Source organism: Ctenocephalides felis, unplaced genomic scaffold, assembly GCF_003426905.1.
Source record: "Ctenocephalides felis isolate EL2017-DRISC unplaced genomic scaffold, ASM342690v1 CF-g0.4_SCAFFOLD_01886, whole genome shotgun sequence".
Lineage (NCBI taxonomy): Eukaryota > Metazoa > Arthropoda > Insecta > Siphonaptera > Pulicidae > Ctenocephalides > Ctenocephalides felis.
In genome coordinates, this window is record NW_020538040.1 from 183,582,254 (window position 1) to 183,601,385 (window position 19,132).

At 30.3% G+C, this 19,132-nt stretch overlaps 1 pseudogene; it reads left to right on the plus strand.

Moving 5' to 3' along the window:
* The window catches only part of LOC113376357, a 222,190-nt pseudogene that overhangs the window by 56,401 nt on the left and 146,657 nt on the right, over positions 1–19,132 (plus strand).

Here is a 19,132-nt window from a genome sequence, read left to right on the forward strand (position 1 = left end):
AAAACTGGGAAAATGCTATCTACTTGCTGTGCGATGATGTCTATTTTACACATAAACAAACCAAGAAAGAATGTTATGATAACTGCATCTTTGTGATGCGCAAAACATACGGTTTTATGTGTAAAACGCCTGATTGCTATATTATCAGCTGTTTTGCCGCAGAATTGGCTTCTCTATCTATAAAAAGGTTATGGAATTGCTGTCGTTTTCAATTTTTTTTTGAAGATTTGACAACAAGACATACTTATTATTAATTTGAGATTCAACATTTACTTTAACACATTCCCTGCTGCACATGCATATATTGCATGAGATCGTTGTTAATAGCTAGGCGCCGAACGCAACAGGTGCGTTTGCTTTCCTTGTATTTTAGAGTAGTGCCTTTAGGAAAATAAAAGTTTGTACTATAATCATTTCAAACAGTAAGAGTCTTGTTTATCCTATTTTGGTACTCTTTTTTAACTTCCCGTAGGGTAAGTTACTGTAATGGGCCGAAAATCAAAATTGAAAACTTTTACATTTCTCGACGTTTTGAAGGTTTTTGAACATTTTGGCATACCTCAAAAAAATGGATGTGTGTGTGTATGTATGTATGGATACAAATTTCCAGTCACGTTTTCGGGCGCACGGATCAACCGATTTGAATGGTTCAAAAAACATTCGATTAGTTTTTGGCAAAGCCAGATGCAGCAGTTACGGAGATAAAGAGCAAAGAGTGCAGAAAATAGAAATCGAGTTTTTGAGAGAACGGAGCATCCGGTTTGAATGATCTAAAAAACATTCAATTATTAATGATTGAAAGAAGTGTTTATTAGTTTTTGGCAAAGACAGGCCCAGCTATTTCGAAGATACGGAGCTAAATGTGTAAAAAATGGCAGTTTTTGAGAGAACTAAGCGTCTGATTTAAATGATTCAAAAAATTTTTTGCTTGTCTTAACAAAATAATTGATTTTGGAAAAAACATTTTTGTTTCACCTTTTTGTAAAAAAAAAAAAAATTTTTTTTTGTATATCGAAAATAATTCAGATTTTATTTTTAATTCTGACTAAAGTTCTAATATACTTTAAACAAATAATTTTAACTTTGCAATTCAGTTTATATAATTCTTATAAATATTACGCAATGTTACAATATTAATAATAATCTATTTGAAAACATTCAGTAATCCTCGAACATTTCGTTACGGTACGGGAAGTTCCAGCAATTTGCCTTAAGGCACGATGCCATACACCCCACTAGTTTAATTTGTAGTTAACATGTCTAATAATGATTTTATTATTATTAATTAGTATTTATTTTATTAAACAAATAAAAAATTTTAGCACAGGGAGAAGTATAAGCAACACAAGGTTAGCAGTGAATGTGTTAAAATACTCATTTACACAAGCATAATAAATTAAAATTAAAGAAACTCTACATTTCAACTACGAATTACTAAAAATTTTAATATAAAAGTTTATATAAAACTTTATACTAAATTTTTGTAAATTTTTTGTAGTTTTTACTAATGTGAACAAATTATAATGTTCTAAATAAAAACTAAGAGTTGTTTGGAAAAACTTCAAAAAATTGAAATTCATATATTAAAAATCCATAAATACAAATTATTCAAAATTTCAATATTCAATTGAGTACATAACAGTTTTTACGAATTTGCCATGATTTTTATTTAGTTTTAGGTGATGTATATGAAACAAAGAATCTTGGTCAAAATTGCCAAGATATTTAAAGATATATCGTGTTCTAAATTCATTTAACGTAATTTGTTAATTTATTTTAGCGTTAAGTTTCCAGTTTTTTGAAATGTTGCACATGCTTTACAGGATATCTCTCCAGATATTTTCCTTTACAGAATATCTTTACTGATATTTTGCTTTGCAGGATATCAGTACTGATTTTTTGCCCCTTCTGCGTAATTTCTTCTAGCTTATGAAACATTTTTTGTAAGCTTGATTGGACGATTTCTACAGAGTCACGATTACGTACGGTTGGTGTCATACAATGAGGGGTTGTCAGAGTAAAAAAAAATGAAATGGTAGTGTAAGCTACTTGTATCCTAAAGAGAATGAATGAAATTAAGGATTATAAAGCTAAATAAAATTATTATACAGATTACAAATATGATAAAAATATAAGAATCGAAATGGGCCAGAAAAACAATCTGTGTATTTAATGAAGATGACCTGCGATTGTTTTTTAAATAGTTTTTAGAAATCAACTCCAATTGTAATAATGATTTTACAAATTTCGAATTGACTTTTCTTGGCATCAATGCACAGAAAGGCTTGTTTCGGTTGGAAATATATTTCAGATGTATATTTTCAAAATATGCACTAGTCTGTCGACTTCAAATACGAGTTAATTGCCTTCTGTGATATGTTATTATGACTATTAAACTTTTACTTAATTTTTGCTTTCTTTTTTACTTCAAAAATATTGATACCCAGTATATAATTCATAGTTTTTCATTTACTTTGTTTCGATAAATAAAAAAAATGAAATTATAGAGACAAAGCACCCCCGGTTAACAGGTTAATTACGTCATCTTCAGTACATAAAATACATGACTATACATAAAAATTCCATCCAGTGCCGCAATTGTCGCTAACGATCTCCTATCCCCCAGTTACCATTACTTCGATCTTGATCGACTTTTATTTGTAAAATCAGTAGAAACTATGGGTCGTTGTAAATAATTTGTAATGTGCACGTTTCCGTTGTTGCAGAAATGCGCGAGTCCGTGCCTCCCATACTGAACGAGAAGGTGCTGCGCATTTCGGCCCGACTGGAGGAGGCCGTCGTCGCCCCGTGCGTCGCCTACGCGAACCCGAGACCCACGTACAGGTGAGTGTAAATAATACTATTGCGGTTAATTAGACATGGGAAATATTCAAATTTCTGATATAGAGCACTAAACTAAATGTGATATCTCGGCTAGGAATATATATGAGCATATATACATATATATTTTTACTAGCAAACCCGACAGACGTTGTCCTGTACCGACGCCTACATTTATTTAATATTGTTCGCTATTTGACTATTCGGTTCGAATGGACCAAACGTATGTTAAAAGATAGATTGCAAAAATGTATAAGAAGTTCGTGATCCACCGAGATGCTGCCGAACTCTATTAAACACTTGCACTTTATTTATATTTTCGAAGGACCAGATATATTTAGATAGTGGCTATATCAGACCGAATAAAAGATGATAAGTAGACTTATAGATGATATGTTAGATGTTATTGATTTAAGACTTATAGTTAGTTATATGATATTTGAGTTAACACTAAATTATAAAGATTTCATAATTTTATATGATTTTTCTGATTGGTTCGTTTTTGTGGGTTCAAGCACATCCTATTACATTTTTGACTAATCAGGTATTCACCTATGATTCCATGATACGTGGAAATCAATCGGGAACAGGTGATTAAGATTCTTAGAAAAATGGATTAATGGTATGATGATAGATTTAGGGACAGGATGCATGACAATTATTACAAAGGATTATTTAATAGTTCTAAATTATGTAATAAGGGATGAGGGTTTATTATTTCTAGACCAGGGGACAAATATCCTTTACTGATATTTACCGTTCAGCTAAAATTAATAATAATTATTGTTTTTTATTACTCTTCACACCAAAATGCATATACATAAACATGAGCGATGTTAAATCAACTGCTTTAAATAAAATGATGAGTTTCAATTCTCACACTATATTGGAAGTTGAAGTCTTTTAAACGGTATAACAAATTCAGAAAAAAATAATTTATAGTATCCGCGGTATAAGTACAATATTACCTTGGATCTTTCCACCCAAAAAAAAAAATTGCTCCATTAATGTTGCCTATAATTTTTATAATCTTGTATCATTTTTTAACTGGTTTTTAGTAATTATAATATCTAAATTACATTTTTCTTAGTGATAATTTATTATACATTATTACCAGGGACACTCCTGGAGTCTTCAGCGCCATTTTTTTCTAGCGCTCGCCTCCTATTATTTTACCTGTTCTAACAGTTTATTATTAAAATTATTATTGTTAATAAATATTTGGCTTTTGAAACATATTACTTATTTATTTTGGAAATTTTATGCGATTTATTTTGTTGAGCAAATCATAGATAGCAAAATAGTTCTAGCCTTTCATTATTAAACATAAACATAGCATAACACTGGTCCTTTATGTTAATTTATTCTAACTTATTTTTTTAATATTGAAGATATCCAAAATTGCATCTTAAACTTCTTGATATCGTAAGGGCCGAATTGTATACATTCATCTTTACTTTCCAATTTGTTGTTTTAATCTGAAATTTTTAACGTATTTTAAAGATATTGTGCAAAGATTAGTAAAAGATGCTAAGAAATTATAAATTGAAATAACTATATTAAAAATTTCATATCCGAATCTTGTTTTGGCGCCCCCTAAGGAGTGCACTTGCATTTTCCGCATGCATAGCATTCAAGGTAGGACCGGCCCTGATTATTACGTAATCTCATATTTTAAGTGAATTAATTTGTCAAATCTTATTCATATTTGCACTATTCACTCTATCAACTATCTAAATATTTCATATCAAATGCCAAACAAATGGATTTTTGACACAATGAAACATGTAAATAATTTATTGAATAAATAAATGTTTTTACGTTACATTTTTCATATTTATAATTCTAAATATATTATATTTTAATAATATCTAGGCTCTTAATTTAACCTAAATTCAAATATCAATTTCTATGTTTGTTTTTTGCAATTTTTTCATTTATTTCTACAGTATCACTATGGTTTTATAATTTATCACATCTTAAAAATTTTCCTAAAAAAACTCCAAACAGATTTATCAAAATTCGAATAACCGTGTAGGAGGAGTTTGAATTCATACATACGTACAAAAGAATTATATATATATATATATATATATATATATATATATTTATATTATATATATATATATATGTGTGTATGTGTGTGCGTGTGTGTGTATGTGTATGAGTTAGATCAACAATGGTGTTTTGCATGTTATTATTTTTTTATATTTCGCACTTTTTGCTTTACAATATATTAATTTTGTCTCGATCTAATATAAATCTTAATTAATCAAATGGAATTAGCGCTCTTTTATTAACGAGAGTGATTTTGTAAAATTATTTCATCCTTTTGTGTTAGCAACTAGATGCTGTATAAATTTTGTGCTCATCATTTACCCGATATAAATCAGGCTTCTTACTAAAGAAACGTACCTGAATAGCTGTAAATAATCCGAAGCAATTTACTAAGAATGCTTTTAGAGTTTCATTTTGAAATCATTAATTGCTCGAAATAAATTAAAGAGAGCAGTTTTAGTATAAACAATTGTATAAAGGATACAGTATTGTTGGGAAGCTATTATTTATGGTAAAACAGAAGTCTTTGGGGAAGAATGATCTCTTGTATGTAACTTATTATTATGAATAAGTAATCCTCGTTTCTCATAACCAAATTGTATCATTTCTCCTTAAGTTACTCTTGAGATTTAATTATAAATATTGCATTTGTTGTTAAGTTGTTAGAATTGAATTTGACTGCCTAAAATTTGGTAGAAGGAGAAAATAAGTTTTAATATAGGGTCGTGTCAAACCTATATGTGTGATATGAAAAATAGTGTTTTTTTCAGAAATTTTGACAAAAAATTAAGTTTCCTTGATACATTTTTAACTAAATTATCTAATGAAGTTATCTTGAAAATTATTTTGGTATTTGACATGACAATTAACGTGTTAATATATTGATTCTTTAATTGATTAAGTACATCAAAAAATTTATACAATTTACTTTAATGCAAAATGCCACTCGCACCCGGTTGATTTTTGTATTTGCTAAACCAAAATGCAAAATCGAGGTATTAAAAATGCACTTCACGACTTTCAGCTAATTAAGCAGTTTGTAGTTTTTAGTATCATCACCAGCAGCATCTATTTATGCAGCGATGACATGCAGACGAATAGTTTGAAGTTAGTAGACGCTAATAGACCATAATGTTAAGATTAAACGTCGGGTGCAAACTCATTTGAAAAGTTTCGGCGAAGCAGGCAAAGGAGCAAGTTTTAATTCCTCCTATAAACCACACACACGCTCTGAAAACTCTCATCAGACAAGTGTAACTTTTAATACTCTGTTATGAATCACAAAAGGAAATGCGACCTACGCCGTGATTACGACGGCACCACCATCTACCACCGCCATTCACCACCAGCAAGACCTCTACTTTCTACTCTCTACTCTCTACTCTCTACTCTCTAGTTCTATTGTAGTTGGGCTCCGTCGTAAATTACAAACATTCATTCCGTGGCGAGGATGGCGAGCTTTTCGAGGGTTGCGATTAATGGAATAGAAATCTTTGCTCGAACACCGTCGCCAAAGACACTATTTTCAACCAAATCATCTCATTTGACAAAGTTCGTACTTTAAACCTACCTTAGGACCAGCAGGTCTGGTGATTGATCTAAAGACTAATCTTAGAAATGTGATGCAATTGCACCAAGTTTTTTTTACTAATTGTACCCAATTCATTCGGAACTTTTGATTTTTGGTCACCCTCGAGTATATATTTTAATTTTACCTTGATTTGGAATAATCTATTATATAAAAATAAGTCGGGTTTTCCTTCCTGACAAAATAACTCCAGATCGCACGAACCGATTTCGACGATTTTGCATTCGTTGGATAGGTCTCGGACTCCATGAGGTTCAAAGAAAAGAAAATTGAAGAAAGATTTCAACAGAAAAGCGGGAACACTTTTTCTTTTTTCACATACAGCGTCATCTCTGATACTTGGCATTTACTTTTAATTTCATGTGATAAACCGGCATTGTGTTCACTGTGAAATTGTGCAAATAAAGTAAAAAAATAAGTTATTCGTTTTCTAACATTTCAATTGGAAACCATCAAATTAATCACGTGTATTGTGGAAATTTTTATTCAATTTCAACAGCAGGCAATTTTTTTCTTTATCTTTTAATCAACAAACGAAATGTTACATAAAATGAAACCATCTGGTGGTGAAACGGAGTTCGCCCTGTTTGCTAGTCACTTCTTTATTTCCCGAAAATCAGGAAAAATTTAAACTTTTGAAGCTTTGGGAATAATTTATGCTATACTTCCTATGGGATTATTAAGATTTATTGTATGGGCCGATTTTGATTTTTGGTAACCCTGAAGTTCATATTTTAATTATACCTGGATTTGGATTTGGAATAGTCTCTTATATTATTTCCTAAGTATCAGGAAAAATTTAAACTTTTGAAACTTTGGGAATAACTTATGCTATACTACCTATGGAATTTTTTCTAAATTTATAAACAGACTCTATGAACGAATCTGGAGAGTTGACGGTCCTCATATTATGCATACTCAATGCCCTACAGCGCCCGCTCTAATAAGACAATTTTATTTAGTAAATAACCAATTATTTTCAGTTGCATTTTTCTCTGGAACGAAAAATCTTTAACCTAATGTTTACATGAGGAGAAATTCCTAGATAAATGTCCTTTTTCATCTTTTCAATTGTGTTCCACACACTACATGTTAATTCCATATTGACAACCTAATCAATTATTCAAATGCACTCGAAAAAAGGTCGATGGAAATGGCCAAAAACCTATTTACATTATAAAATTGAACGAAATAGAAAATAATTTGAAGTTTCAAGTCAAAGAAAATGTATGCCTTATATAAATTAATCAGGTTGTTATATATCACTGAAATATATAATTATAATCAATTTTTTTATTAAGCCTGATTTGTAGAGGTAAAAATCAACGTGTTGTGCTGAAAATAAAAAAGTCGTAAGATGTCAATGAATTTCACACATTTTTTATACATTGGGTTCTTTTGTTGAAATAACGTTCAATACTGAGAATTTCTTCTTGCATTTCAGGCATAGTTAATGACCATTTGTGATACTCTAGTAATGGTGATTTTTATTTCTGTTTATATATATATATATATATATATATAATCCAGAAAGATGGTATAATTATAAAACTGACACGTAAAAACTGCCCATATACCCACTATATAATATAAAATATTCATGCTCGTCGGGCCGCTTTTCATTCTGCATTATATGAATCCAGTGTTTTTGCTCGTACAACAGTTCTTTTATAATACCACATTGTTAAGCTAATACCCGCAATTACTGAACACTGCACTGAAAATGCACTGTTACTTAGTTTTACAGAATATTTCTTTGTTAGAAATATCATACAATACTTTTCACATCAGCATTCGAGTCTACGTTTTTAAAAAAGTTTAGTAGGAGATCATGGGGAGAGAAATATTTAAAAGGTTGAGGTGAAGATCGTTTTAAAAATTTTAGTTTATTGGGATTTGAACAGCAATCAAAAAACTATTCCTAAAAATCTTTTAGCAGCTTCTATATATTCTTTAAAGATTTAGAAAATCTCTATTGAGAAAAGTAAATTGCAAGAAGGCAGTGTACCATGGCATTAGATTTAACGATCCTCAATGATTTCTGCAATCCGATGCCTAAAAATGTAAAAAATGAAAATTAAAATGGGATACCTTTGATTATAGAGAGATCTGACCCCATTATTCGGGAACTTGGATAATATCATATCATGTTTACTGCCAAGTGATTTTTATCACCTGGTGACGTCAAAGGTTTAGAATTTCGTTTGATCGACGTTAATCAGAATTGCGGCTGCTGGCAATGGCACATGAAAGCTATAGATTTCAATAAATGTATACAACAGTTGAAGCACCCATACAAAAGCGTCAAATATCGAGGTCACGAGTATCCGAATTGTACACAGGGCATAATGTCCTGCGGTCATACACAGAAATCTGATGGTTTAATTGCGTATTATCTGTTGCTTAATGTGGGGCGCCTGAATTAACAGCATTGGCGAATTTATCGTTACCTGTATTATTGTGGGAGCTTTGCCCGGGGTTCAACATTACCAGGAAATGTACTATGACTTTGTTGTATAAAGCTAGTTTGGTTACCTTAATCATTAAAAACGTTGTCTTGAAATGTATCATTCTGAACACACCTTTAAAAATATGTGTAAGTTGCAAATGTAGTTTTTCTTTCTTTTTAATATAAAGGCCTGTACATTTTGGTATAACAACATCGGCAAATTCAACATTTAATATTGCCAGGAAATGTTCTATGACTTTGTTATATAAATATGGCATATTTTGGCTACCTTGGTCATTTTATATATTATTAACGTTGTTTTAAAATTATTATTGCGTTTATTTTTGCCTTAACATTATGCAGTTGAATCAAACAAACTTCAGCAAAACGTCTTTTGAATAAATTTTAAAATTAAGAATAGTGGGGTCAAAAATATTAAATTGTGCTTTTATGTATGCATGTGTTCTGACAAAAGTTTTAAATTTTTATAATTATTTCAATTACAAAATCAATTGTTTTGGTTTTTTGTAATACTTTTAATAGTCCTGAAGGCGTTTTATTTAATTTTGACTGTTTTCAATATATATATATTGAAACAAAATCTGAGCAATTAATTTTATGAATCATAACACATTCCTAAGGCGGTATAAATACTGGCTTTAATTCTAGTATAAATAATGAAAATAATTTTATTTAAGTTATTTACTAGATTAAGTCCTGAACTATAAAAAAGATTTTCCAAGAAAAGTAAAGATTCTTCATACTCGTTAAACAGCAGCGTGAGCGTCTAAGCCTTGTTTGTTGTTATTGTTAATTAGTTTGTAAATTTTTTTAAAGAGCAAAATTACACCATGGTAAAACTATTGTTTGTGTTGAGTCTCAATTTGAACTTCACACTTTAATTAAAAATTGAAATATAACAAAAAGTTGTTTTGATAAATAAACGAAAATAACAAAGAATTATTTGAACTATTAGAATAACTGAACATTAAAATAGCTTGAAAAAAACAATTATAATGATGGATCTATATTCAAGTTAAAAATATGCTATTTTAAGTTTTGCGAAATGTTGGCAATGTACATGTAGTTTCAGTGCATTTAAATTTGCTGCTAAATATAAAATACGAAATATGTAATTGCTAAATGCTAGAATAAATAATGAACAAATGCATTAACAATAGTACTGTAATACTTTTGAATGGAACGTGATGTTACATTTGTTCTGGTCCATTTCGAACGATTCTTTTATGTTTAAAATGGAAGAAATTATTCTGTGTCATGTTCGTTTGATGCATTTTTACTGAATTAATATATGCAGTCTATTTTAAAAGATTTAAATAAAATCCAAATAATTACATTTATTATTGTTGTGTGTAGTATAGTTTTTTCCCCGATTGTCATTTCCTATATCATTTAAGGGGGTTATTCGGTTTTTATTTTTTTTTTCGATTTTGAGATTTTTTGATATTATGAAAGCTAAAAACCTTAAAATTATTTAAAAAAAATCATCTCAATATCTATTTTTTGACGAATTTATAGATATATATATCTCTATATTTATGATCTTCTGAAACCGTTTTTTTCATCGCTCCGCGAGCTATTGTATGCCAGCTGCTCTCTTTTTCATTATATCTCATGCACATGACCTTTTTAATGATGACCATCTTTGAACACCATGGTATATTTAGTACATCAAATTAAATTGTGTATTTAGTACATTATATTGAAAACTTCAAATACGTTTTTCTCAAAATGACTTTTTTCAATGCGGTGCCACAAATTAAAAAAAAACTACAAGTCGTCGGATCGACTTGCATTTTTTTTATTTTGATCACCACTGCGATACCTAGCCCCCCTACCTCAAACCACTTGATAACATAACGCAAAATATCACTTATAGAATTACGTTGTGAAGGTTTATTCCATGTTTGTGAAATGTTTTTATTATATAAAAATCCGAATAATTTTGTTGGTTCTATCGACGAACTCAACTTCTCGTGACTTGGCAAACAAGTCGATGCACCGAATCCAACCATCCCAGTGCATCTTGATTGCAACTTCGGCAGAAATTGTTCAATCTAATGGTCGGAACATGTGTAATAGCAGTTTGTTAAATTCTGGCATACATGGAGCAATAGTGGATAAAGTAAACACTGCCTAACATAGAGAAGTTTGTATTTCGAGCAAATGAAACAGAGCGACCAAAGTATCACACAAACCACGGGACCAGAGTTGATATTGTATAGGATACTTCTGTGTGAAACTAACGCTTTCAAGTGGCCCAAATGGTCCTGATGTGGGTTTACAGCATTATGTCAATGTATACATTTCAGAGAAAATTTCAGTATAACTTATACAAAGAATTTATTGGTTTAAAAATAAGTTCATCATTAGCGCAATTTGCAATTCAGGTTTTATTAATCATTCCAAAATAACTTTGTCAGAAAAATTATTGCTCAAGATAGTGGTTTTCATCGATTAAATTTTCAGTATGTTGTTGCTGCAAAACTTATTTTTAATTAAAAAAAAATCATTAAAATAGCTTATTTTTAACTTGAATATATATTCATCATTATGATTGTTTCTTTCAAGCTATTTTAATGTTCAGTTATTATGATAGTTCATCAACTAATTATTCGTTATTTTACCTTTTTTATCAAAAGTACTTTTTGCTATGTTTCAATTTTTAAAGTTTTTAAAGTGTGAGGGTCAAATTGAGACTCATCACAAACAATAATTTTACCAGATTAAATAATTTTGCTTGCTGAAAGCATTTTTATTAAACTAATAAAAAGCAAAATAATCTGAACCTGTTAATACGATTAATTAAGTATAAATATAACAAAATATGAGTGGAAGAGCTATTAAAACTAAATGATGAAAATGTTCAAAAATACCACAACCATGTTGAGTGGAAATGGTGTGTAAATCAAATTGAGGAATTATCTGTTAAAAATGTTCTATTTTGTTTTCATATTTCATCATATGAATACAACTAACTCGGCTTTTATTTTAATAATTTGATGTATGGCTGTTCAAAAAAACATTTTTCTTTATAACTATTTTAACAAGTATAAAACTATATCCTTCGGGCAAGACATCAATAAAAACATGAATTCCTTTAGAAAATTATTTAAGTATACAGTAAAGTATGACGATGCCACTTGATCAAGTGCTGAAAAATATTTATTTTGAATATGTATATAATAAACATTTTAAATTGCATTGTACCCATTTTTTTTAATTTCCATTTTTTGTATGAGCCAACTTGGCTCATTTTAGTAAAAATTAGCAAATAATCAACATTTGTAAATCTAGTGTTAATAAATTTTTATTCTTTAACTCATTGTTTGCGATCAATTTTAAACTCAATTATCAACTCTGACATCCCTTATAATTTGTTCATTAAGAACTAACAAGAATGTATTTAGAGCAGCTTTTCTGTATTCGGGTCGCACGTGAGTTGATACTTTCCGCTGTTTATTTATTTACATCTCCCAAGAATAATGCAACGTATAACGACTTCTTTATAACTTGTTTCATGCAATTATAAGTTTTTCTAAATGGCATGCGAACTTAGATTATAACTCGAAAGTAGTACTCACGGTGGAAACACTATGGAAACATAGGACGGATATTCTGATCCTGGACCTGTAGTATCTGGACTGCGGTTAGAATCTTAAAAATATATAAAAAGTGTTTATGATTTTTATATTTTTAACTTCACGAATCGTTGACGAAAATTTGTATCCAAACACACACACATACATCAATTTTTTCTAAGGTATGCCGTTCCGGATGAATCGAGCGCAAAGGGTGTAAAAATGGTTGTGTAGTTTTTAATAATTTTTGCTTGTGTAGACGGTGTGCAAAAAATGGTTTTACATAAAATTTCGTAAGTTTGAAAATTAAAAGAAAAAAATTGAAAATTTTCGAAAAAAATAAAGTTTCAAGAAACTCGAATTTTTGCAATTTTTCATCATTTTCAGAAAAAAATCTAAATTTTTAAAAATATTAAATTTAAAAAAAAAAAAATATTTTTTACAAAAATATTAAAAAAAAATCGGGTGTTTCCAAAAAATTCTCAATGATCTCAATAAATTAATGATCAATAAATTTAAAAAAATCGATCGAAAAAAATTTTAACTTTTAAACAGTTTTCAAAATTATGAAAATTTTTAATATTATCAATAGATCAAATTTGAAAAAAAAACTAACAATTTTTTTGTTATCAATTATAAATATTAATCAGAAATATTTCAGATTTTTTTTTTCAAAGTCTAGGTATTTTATGCCTACGATCCTATTCTAATAACGGAATACGCTTTTTCGCAGCTGCATTGCCTTCGTTCGCGAATCAAATAAAATCACTAGAGTCGCATTTAAGTGATGCTTATAAGCTTTTTTGTAATTTGATGACGCCGAAAAGGAAAATCTCGTGTAATGGAATTATCTACTTATGCAAAAGACATCTTATACTGACATCTTCTTTATTTTCTTATTATTGTTCGGGAATAATCAGAACGGAGAGGATATCGAGGGTAACTCATTACAATACGGTGTAATAAAGGACATCAATTTTGTATTTTATGTCTTCAAAATTAAATAGGTCAATTTGAAGTTTTATGTCTGATTTTTTTTTCAATAAGTTGCTTTCTAAAGTGCATAAGATTTTTGAACTTTAATAAAAATTGCCAGAAGTATATCTAATCTTGCACATTACTTATTTTTGTACAAATTTCCCAAATATGCTATTTATTTGGAACGAACTGTTTGGAACTCATTTTTGTTTCTGCTTTAAAGTAGTATAGTTGTTTGTTCTGAATGCTTTAGTTTCTATCAGAATTTATAGTTATCCGTATCGCTTCGATGTAGAGATTTTGTTTTATTATTAGAAAATATTACAGATTGTTGTTTTTAGTACAATTTTTTTAAAAATTACTAGTTATATAAAACGCATAGTTCAAAAAATATCAATGTTGTAAAAAGGGCACTTCAACTGATTTATACTTGCTCTAAAATAGTCTTAGAAGATCTTTTCTATATTCTTTGGTTTTTATTGCAATTTGTAAGGTATACTGAGTTGATCTAATGTGTTTTGTTGTGCAAGTATGAGTGCCTATGTCTATTTCTACTTAAGTTACACCTCCTACGCCGATCATCTATTATAATCAATAGATCATTTCCACTCCAAATCGTCCAATGAATGTAACATTATCTTATCAATAGCGACTAAAATTAATTTCAATTCGAATGGAATCGAAGACCGCATAGATTTTCCATCAAATACTATGTATGATTATGGTCTCAATGGCTTATTACAGTCATTCATCTTCAATATGTCGAAATTGCGCCATTCGCATCTATGGTAATCTGAAAGCCGAACAGTAGTCGACGAGGACAAATTCAATGCCAGCCGAATCGGGCAGCCAGGACTCATATGCGCGATTCCAGCTCAATCAACTCTGACCATAGTCCAGATGAGGACAACATTGGATATAAAAATGATTTTTTATTATAGAAAATTATTGAGGCATCTCCCGATTAAATACTCATACTTTTCATATATGCATGCTTACTTGTTTCTCAACTAGTGGTGTTTGCCTTGAGGCAAATTGCTGGTACTTTAAAAAAAAAAACAATTTTTGGTACGGAAAGTTCCAGAAATTTGCCTTAAGCATTCCAGCAGTTTGCCTTATTTGCCATGCACCACTAGTTTTGATCTATTTTGCAACAAATTCTGAGAATTTCTTCCTGAGACTGCTTTTCCAATGTCAATTGTTTCCCTAAACCGCAAGTTAAGTGCGCCAAAAATCAAGGGTATTTCCTAACACCTTTTGACATCTATTTGCAATATTGTATAATAAGCAAAGTATATACAATGACCCTGTTTATGGAAGCATTGTTTTAATTTTAATTGCATCTTGTGAATTCTCGTTAAGTTCACTGGGAAATCTTTTGAAAACTCTTATCGAAAATCTGAACTCGGAACGTCTTCCTCTGTTTTGTCGCGGCAGCGAACGAGAAATTTAGAAAAGCTTTTGTGCCCGCGAACTGGCACTTTTGTCCTATTTTTTAAACTGGGAAAATATTCCATTATATGCGAACGTTTTCTTTAAGTTTTGGATTAAATAATATAGGTATTAATTAAAAAGAAAAGATAACCCAGCAGCAGTCCAGGAAACTAAAAAAAATGTTCATCTTAAAAAAAATGTATTTTCATTGCATTCTTAAATAGTATTTGTTATTTTAAAATCACATTTAATTTTTTAGCATGCACCTCTCTTTCTTTCCGGATTAGCATAAAAACTGCCGTCCCGGTCTTGACTTGAAAAAATATGATCACCTCACCAAAGCACAATTTTGAACAGTCTGGTGTACTACTCTGTGAATATGAATTCAGGCACTTGCCACAGCACTCCCCCCTACGAGCATGAAACGGTGAAATCATATCAAGATAATTTTAATGAAATGAATAATGAATAATTTGCCGCAGCTCGTTCTGTTTTGTAATGAGATAGGAGTATAACTATAAACAAGCATTGTTTAAGCATTAAGCATTAAGCTCTCAATGTTGATATGTATTTGTACGCCACGGCTGATGTAACTCTATTATATAAACAATTATATTGCTAATGGATGCACATTAATGCAGAGCTTTCAAACTATATCCGTATCACAATTGCATTTACATTGCGTTACTGTTGCCCATGTTATAATTTTCGCTTTGAAAGGCCAACGGAGAATACTCGTATCTCGTAAAATTTCTCGAAATTATACTTCGGTAATATAATTAGATTAGTAGTTTTTATTTCTACTATATAATAAGGGATATTCAGTTAATCGATTGGTTATAAATACAGTGGTACCTCGTTTTACGAGCTTAATTTGTTCCGTAACCACGCAAGTCGAACTGCTAGTATCTCGGAGCAATTTTTTCCATGAGAATAGAAGGAGTTCAGAATTTCTGAAAATATGCAAAAAATTTGGACCATTACTATAACTTACCGTACGGGAAGTTAAAAATGACTAAATTATCGTTATGCTAGATTTTGCGTTTAAAAAAAATGCAATGAGCATTGTTGTTTTCTTCAATTTATTATAGTTTTCTGGAAATGAGTTAGATATATTTCGTCAAAGAATTCTGACGCTCCACCAGTTGCATCTGTTTAGGAGTGACTTTTATCCACAAACTTTTAACTATGTCCCTGGCACAATTAATAATAATGCATTGAAATATTTAGCTTTAAAATAATTTACTCTAAATATTTTTAAGATAATTAAATGCGACGATGAACCTGCTTCATTCGCACCCCCATAAGCATACTTATGCCTCTTACTCACACGTATCTCGAATTTTGCTCGCATGACGAAGCAAACGAGCTGCTCCTTGGGCGGCTCGTATTTCGAAATAGTGATAAACAAACGAAGTGACAACTATAATCCATTTATATTATCTTATCTAACTAAAAACTGGCAAATCAATCAAACTATCACAGTAACGATTTCCTAAAATGTTTGCTTAAAATTAAATTCAAATCGATATATGCACTTTGCAATTAATTATACAATTTATGAAAAATATGTTCGATTAATTATACAGAGTGCGTGACATCAAAGCAAACTAAATTGCAATACACTATGTATCAAAACATGAAACTTCACCCGTAGATCAAAGGATTAAATACATTACTATATCGTTAAATGTTGCATCATAACACGTTGCATTTAACGATGAAATTGATACTGATATTAATACTTATTTTTGGAAGTTATTGGTTTTACAAATTAAATGTATTACAAAAATTAACATTCTAAATCACTAGAGCTATGTATGAAAATTTAAATTCATATCTATCGCTATTTTTTCTAAAAAAAATCATTTTTATTTTTACTTAATTGTTTTTTTTATTGAAAGTAGAGGTGATGCGGGTAACTTCTACTTATTGTCAAATATTTTCATATTTTTACGCATTGTCAATTCAAATGTATTTCATTCGCACAAGTTCACAAAGACAGAAACATTTGACGTGATTTGGAGTGTAATACAAAAATTGGGCTATTTTTAGATATTTTATTTTTTTGCTCGTTTTTTTAGTTTAGTACTTATAAGTACCATTTTATATGCAAACTTTTAAAAGAACTTTTAATGTCGACCAATTTTGAAAATTTTCCTTATTATTGGGTCTGTCTTAGAAATGTAATTTTGGGTACGATTCTTAAGATCAAATGAGCAAATATAATAATTGCAATTTTCCACAAAAATCGAAAAATGGTCACAGTATGACCAAAGCTCTAAGTTGCACGTAAAAGCTCATTACATTCAACTTACTGCATATGATACATTTTGTTTCTAATTTATTTCATGGTAGTTACAATCAATGCTGTCACCCCATTTCGTCTTCTATATACGTCCATACGAATTATTTTCTATATTCGAATTATAAAAACTTCTTCCTGGTTTCATTACTTGTTTTCAAATATTTTTATCCAAAACTACATGCTTTTAAATAAATAATTGATTTCCAATGAAGCCAACCTAAAACCAACATTTTACATTCGAACCTTTCCTTGCGTGCACGTTATCAAATATCCCATGGATAAAATGTACCTCCAATTTGATCCCTGCATGCGTGATAATTATAAATGTACACTGATGCTGTACATCAGTTTACAAAGTCCCAAATGGGAAATTCAATCTTGTAAGTTAGTATTCTATAGCCAAAGCCTTATACGCCGTGTGAATAGGAACCGCCGTCATCCCACGACTGAACAACAACCGAGAAGGCAGCCAGACAGGCTGACAGACAGAGCATTCAGCGCATTTGCACACTATTCGTTTACGAAACGTTTAAATATAATAACAGATATATACGAAATACAGCTTCAGGCAAATTTGATTATAATGATGTGATATAATCGTTGAACAAAGCTGATTCAATGCCAAGATTATCAATACACGACTCTCGCCGCAGAGATTCGGGAGAACTCATACACTCATATGATAGACGATAGGTAACGACGGTGCAGGTGCAAGGGTAAGATAAATTGTTTAAGGTTAATTGTTTTTGAAATAATTTGGAAATGTGTTTATGGTGCAAGATTATGAGCATCGACTTTGCGACCTTGGGGTTAGATACAACCTGGTATCAATCTGTAGTGATATTTGTTTACACTTCGTTGACCGGTCACGAGATAACTTGCGGTATTATGGCCAAATGTTGCTGACCAAATAAACTCGCAATGCGCTTTTTTGCATCTCTGTTGGCCATACAGTGCAAATGCTAGTCATAACATAAGTATAACACAAGCTGTTTCTCTCCCTAGAAATACCTGCAAATTTTTTGGCATAGAATAATAGAGATAACATCAGCCGGTCTACAAAGTGTATAGATCTATGTTTCCAAGTGAAAATATCTTTTTGAGGCATTGTTGCAGTATGGCTATCACATCACACATTTCAAGTATACATAGTAAAAAGTTCATTGCAACGAGAAACATTTGGATAGAAATTATCCTATCATGCACTAGTTTACAATATTCGATTTCTAATTGTAAGTTAATTTGAATTTTTGCATCAGTGAAACGGATTACCACTGGCTGACCTTTTGGTCTTCTATCCTAATCTTATTATCCACCAAACTTTTTTATTTCCTTGAATGTTATTTTTTCTTTATAACGACAGATTTTAATTTATAAAAGCAAATGAAAAAAATGAACAGGGATTATAACTTAAGGGTTTTATAAGCTGTTGACTTGATGATTTGATTTAACAAATTCCATCAGTTTATTAACTTCCCGTAGGGCAAGTTATAGTAATCGCAACAAAAAAGAAAATAAAATTTTTTATAAATCTTTACGTTTCAAAGGTTTCTGAATATTTTGGCATACCTTAGAAAAAATGGATATATATATGTGTGTGTGTGCGGATACAAATTTTCGTCGACGATTTCGGAAACACCGATCAACTGATTTGAATAATTCAAAAAACATTCGATTCGTATTGATAAGGAGACGTGCTGATTAGTTTTTGGTAAATACAGGTCTAGCCGTTCCGAGGATATGGGGCAAAAAGTGCCAAAAATGTTAACTCAGTTTTTAAGAGGACGGAGCGTCTGATTTGAATAATTCAAAAAACATTTTACTTGTATTAACAAGATGAAAAATTGATAAAATTTTGATAAAGGCAGGTTTAG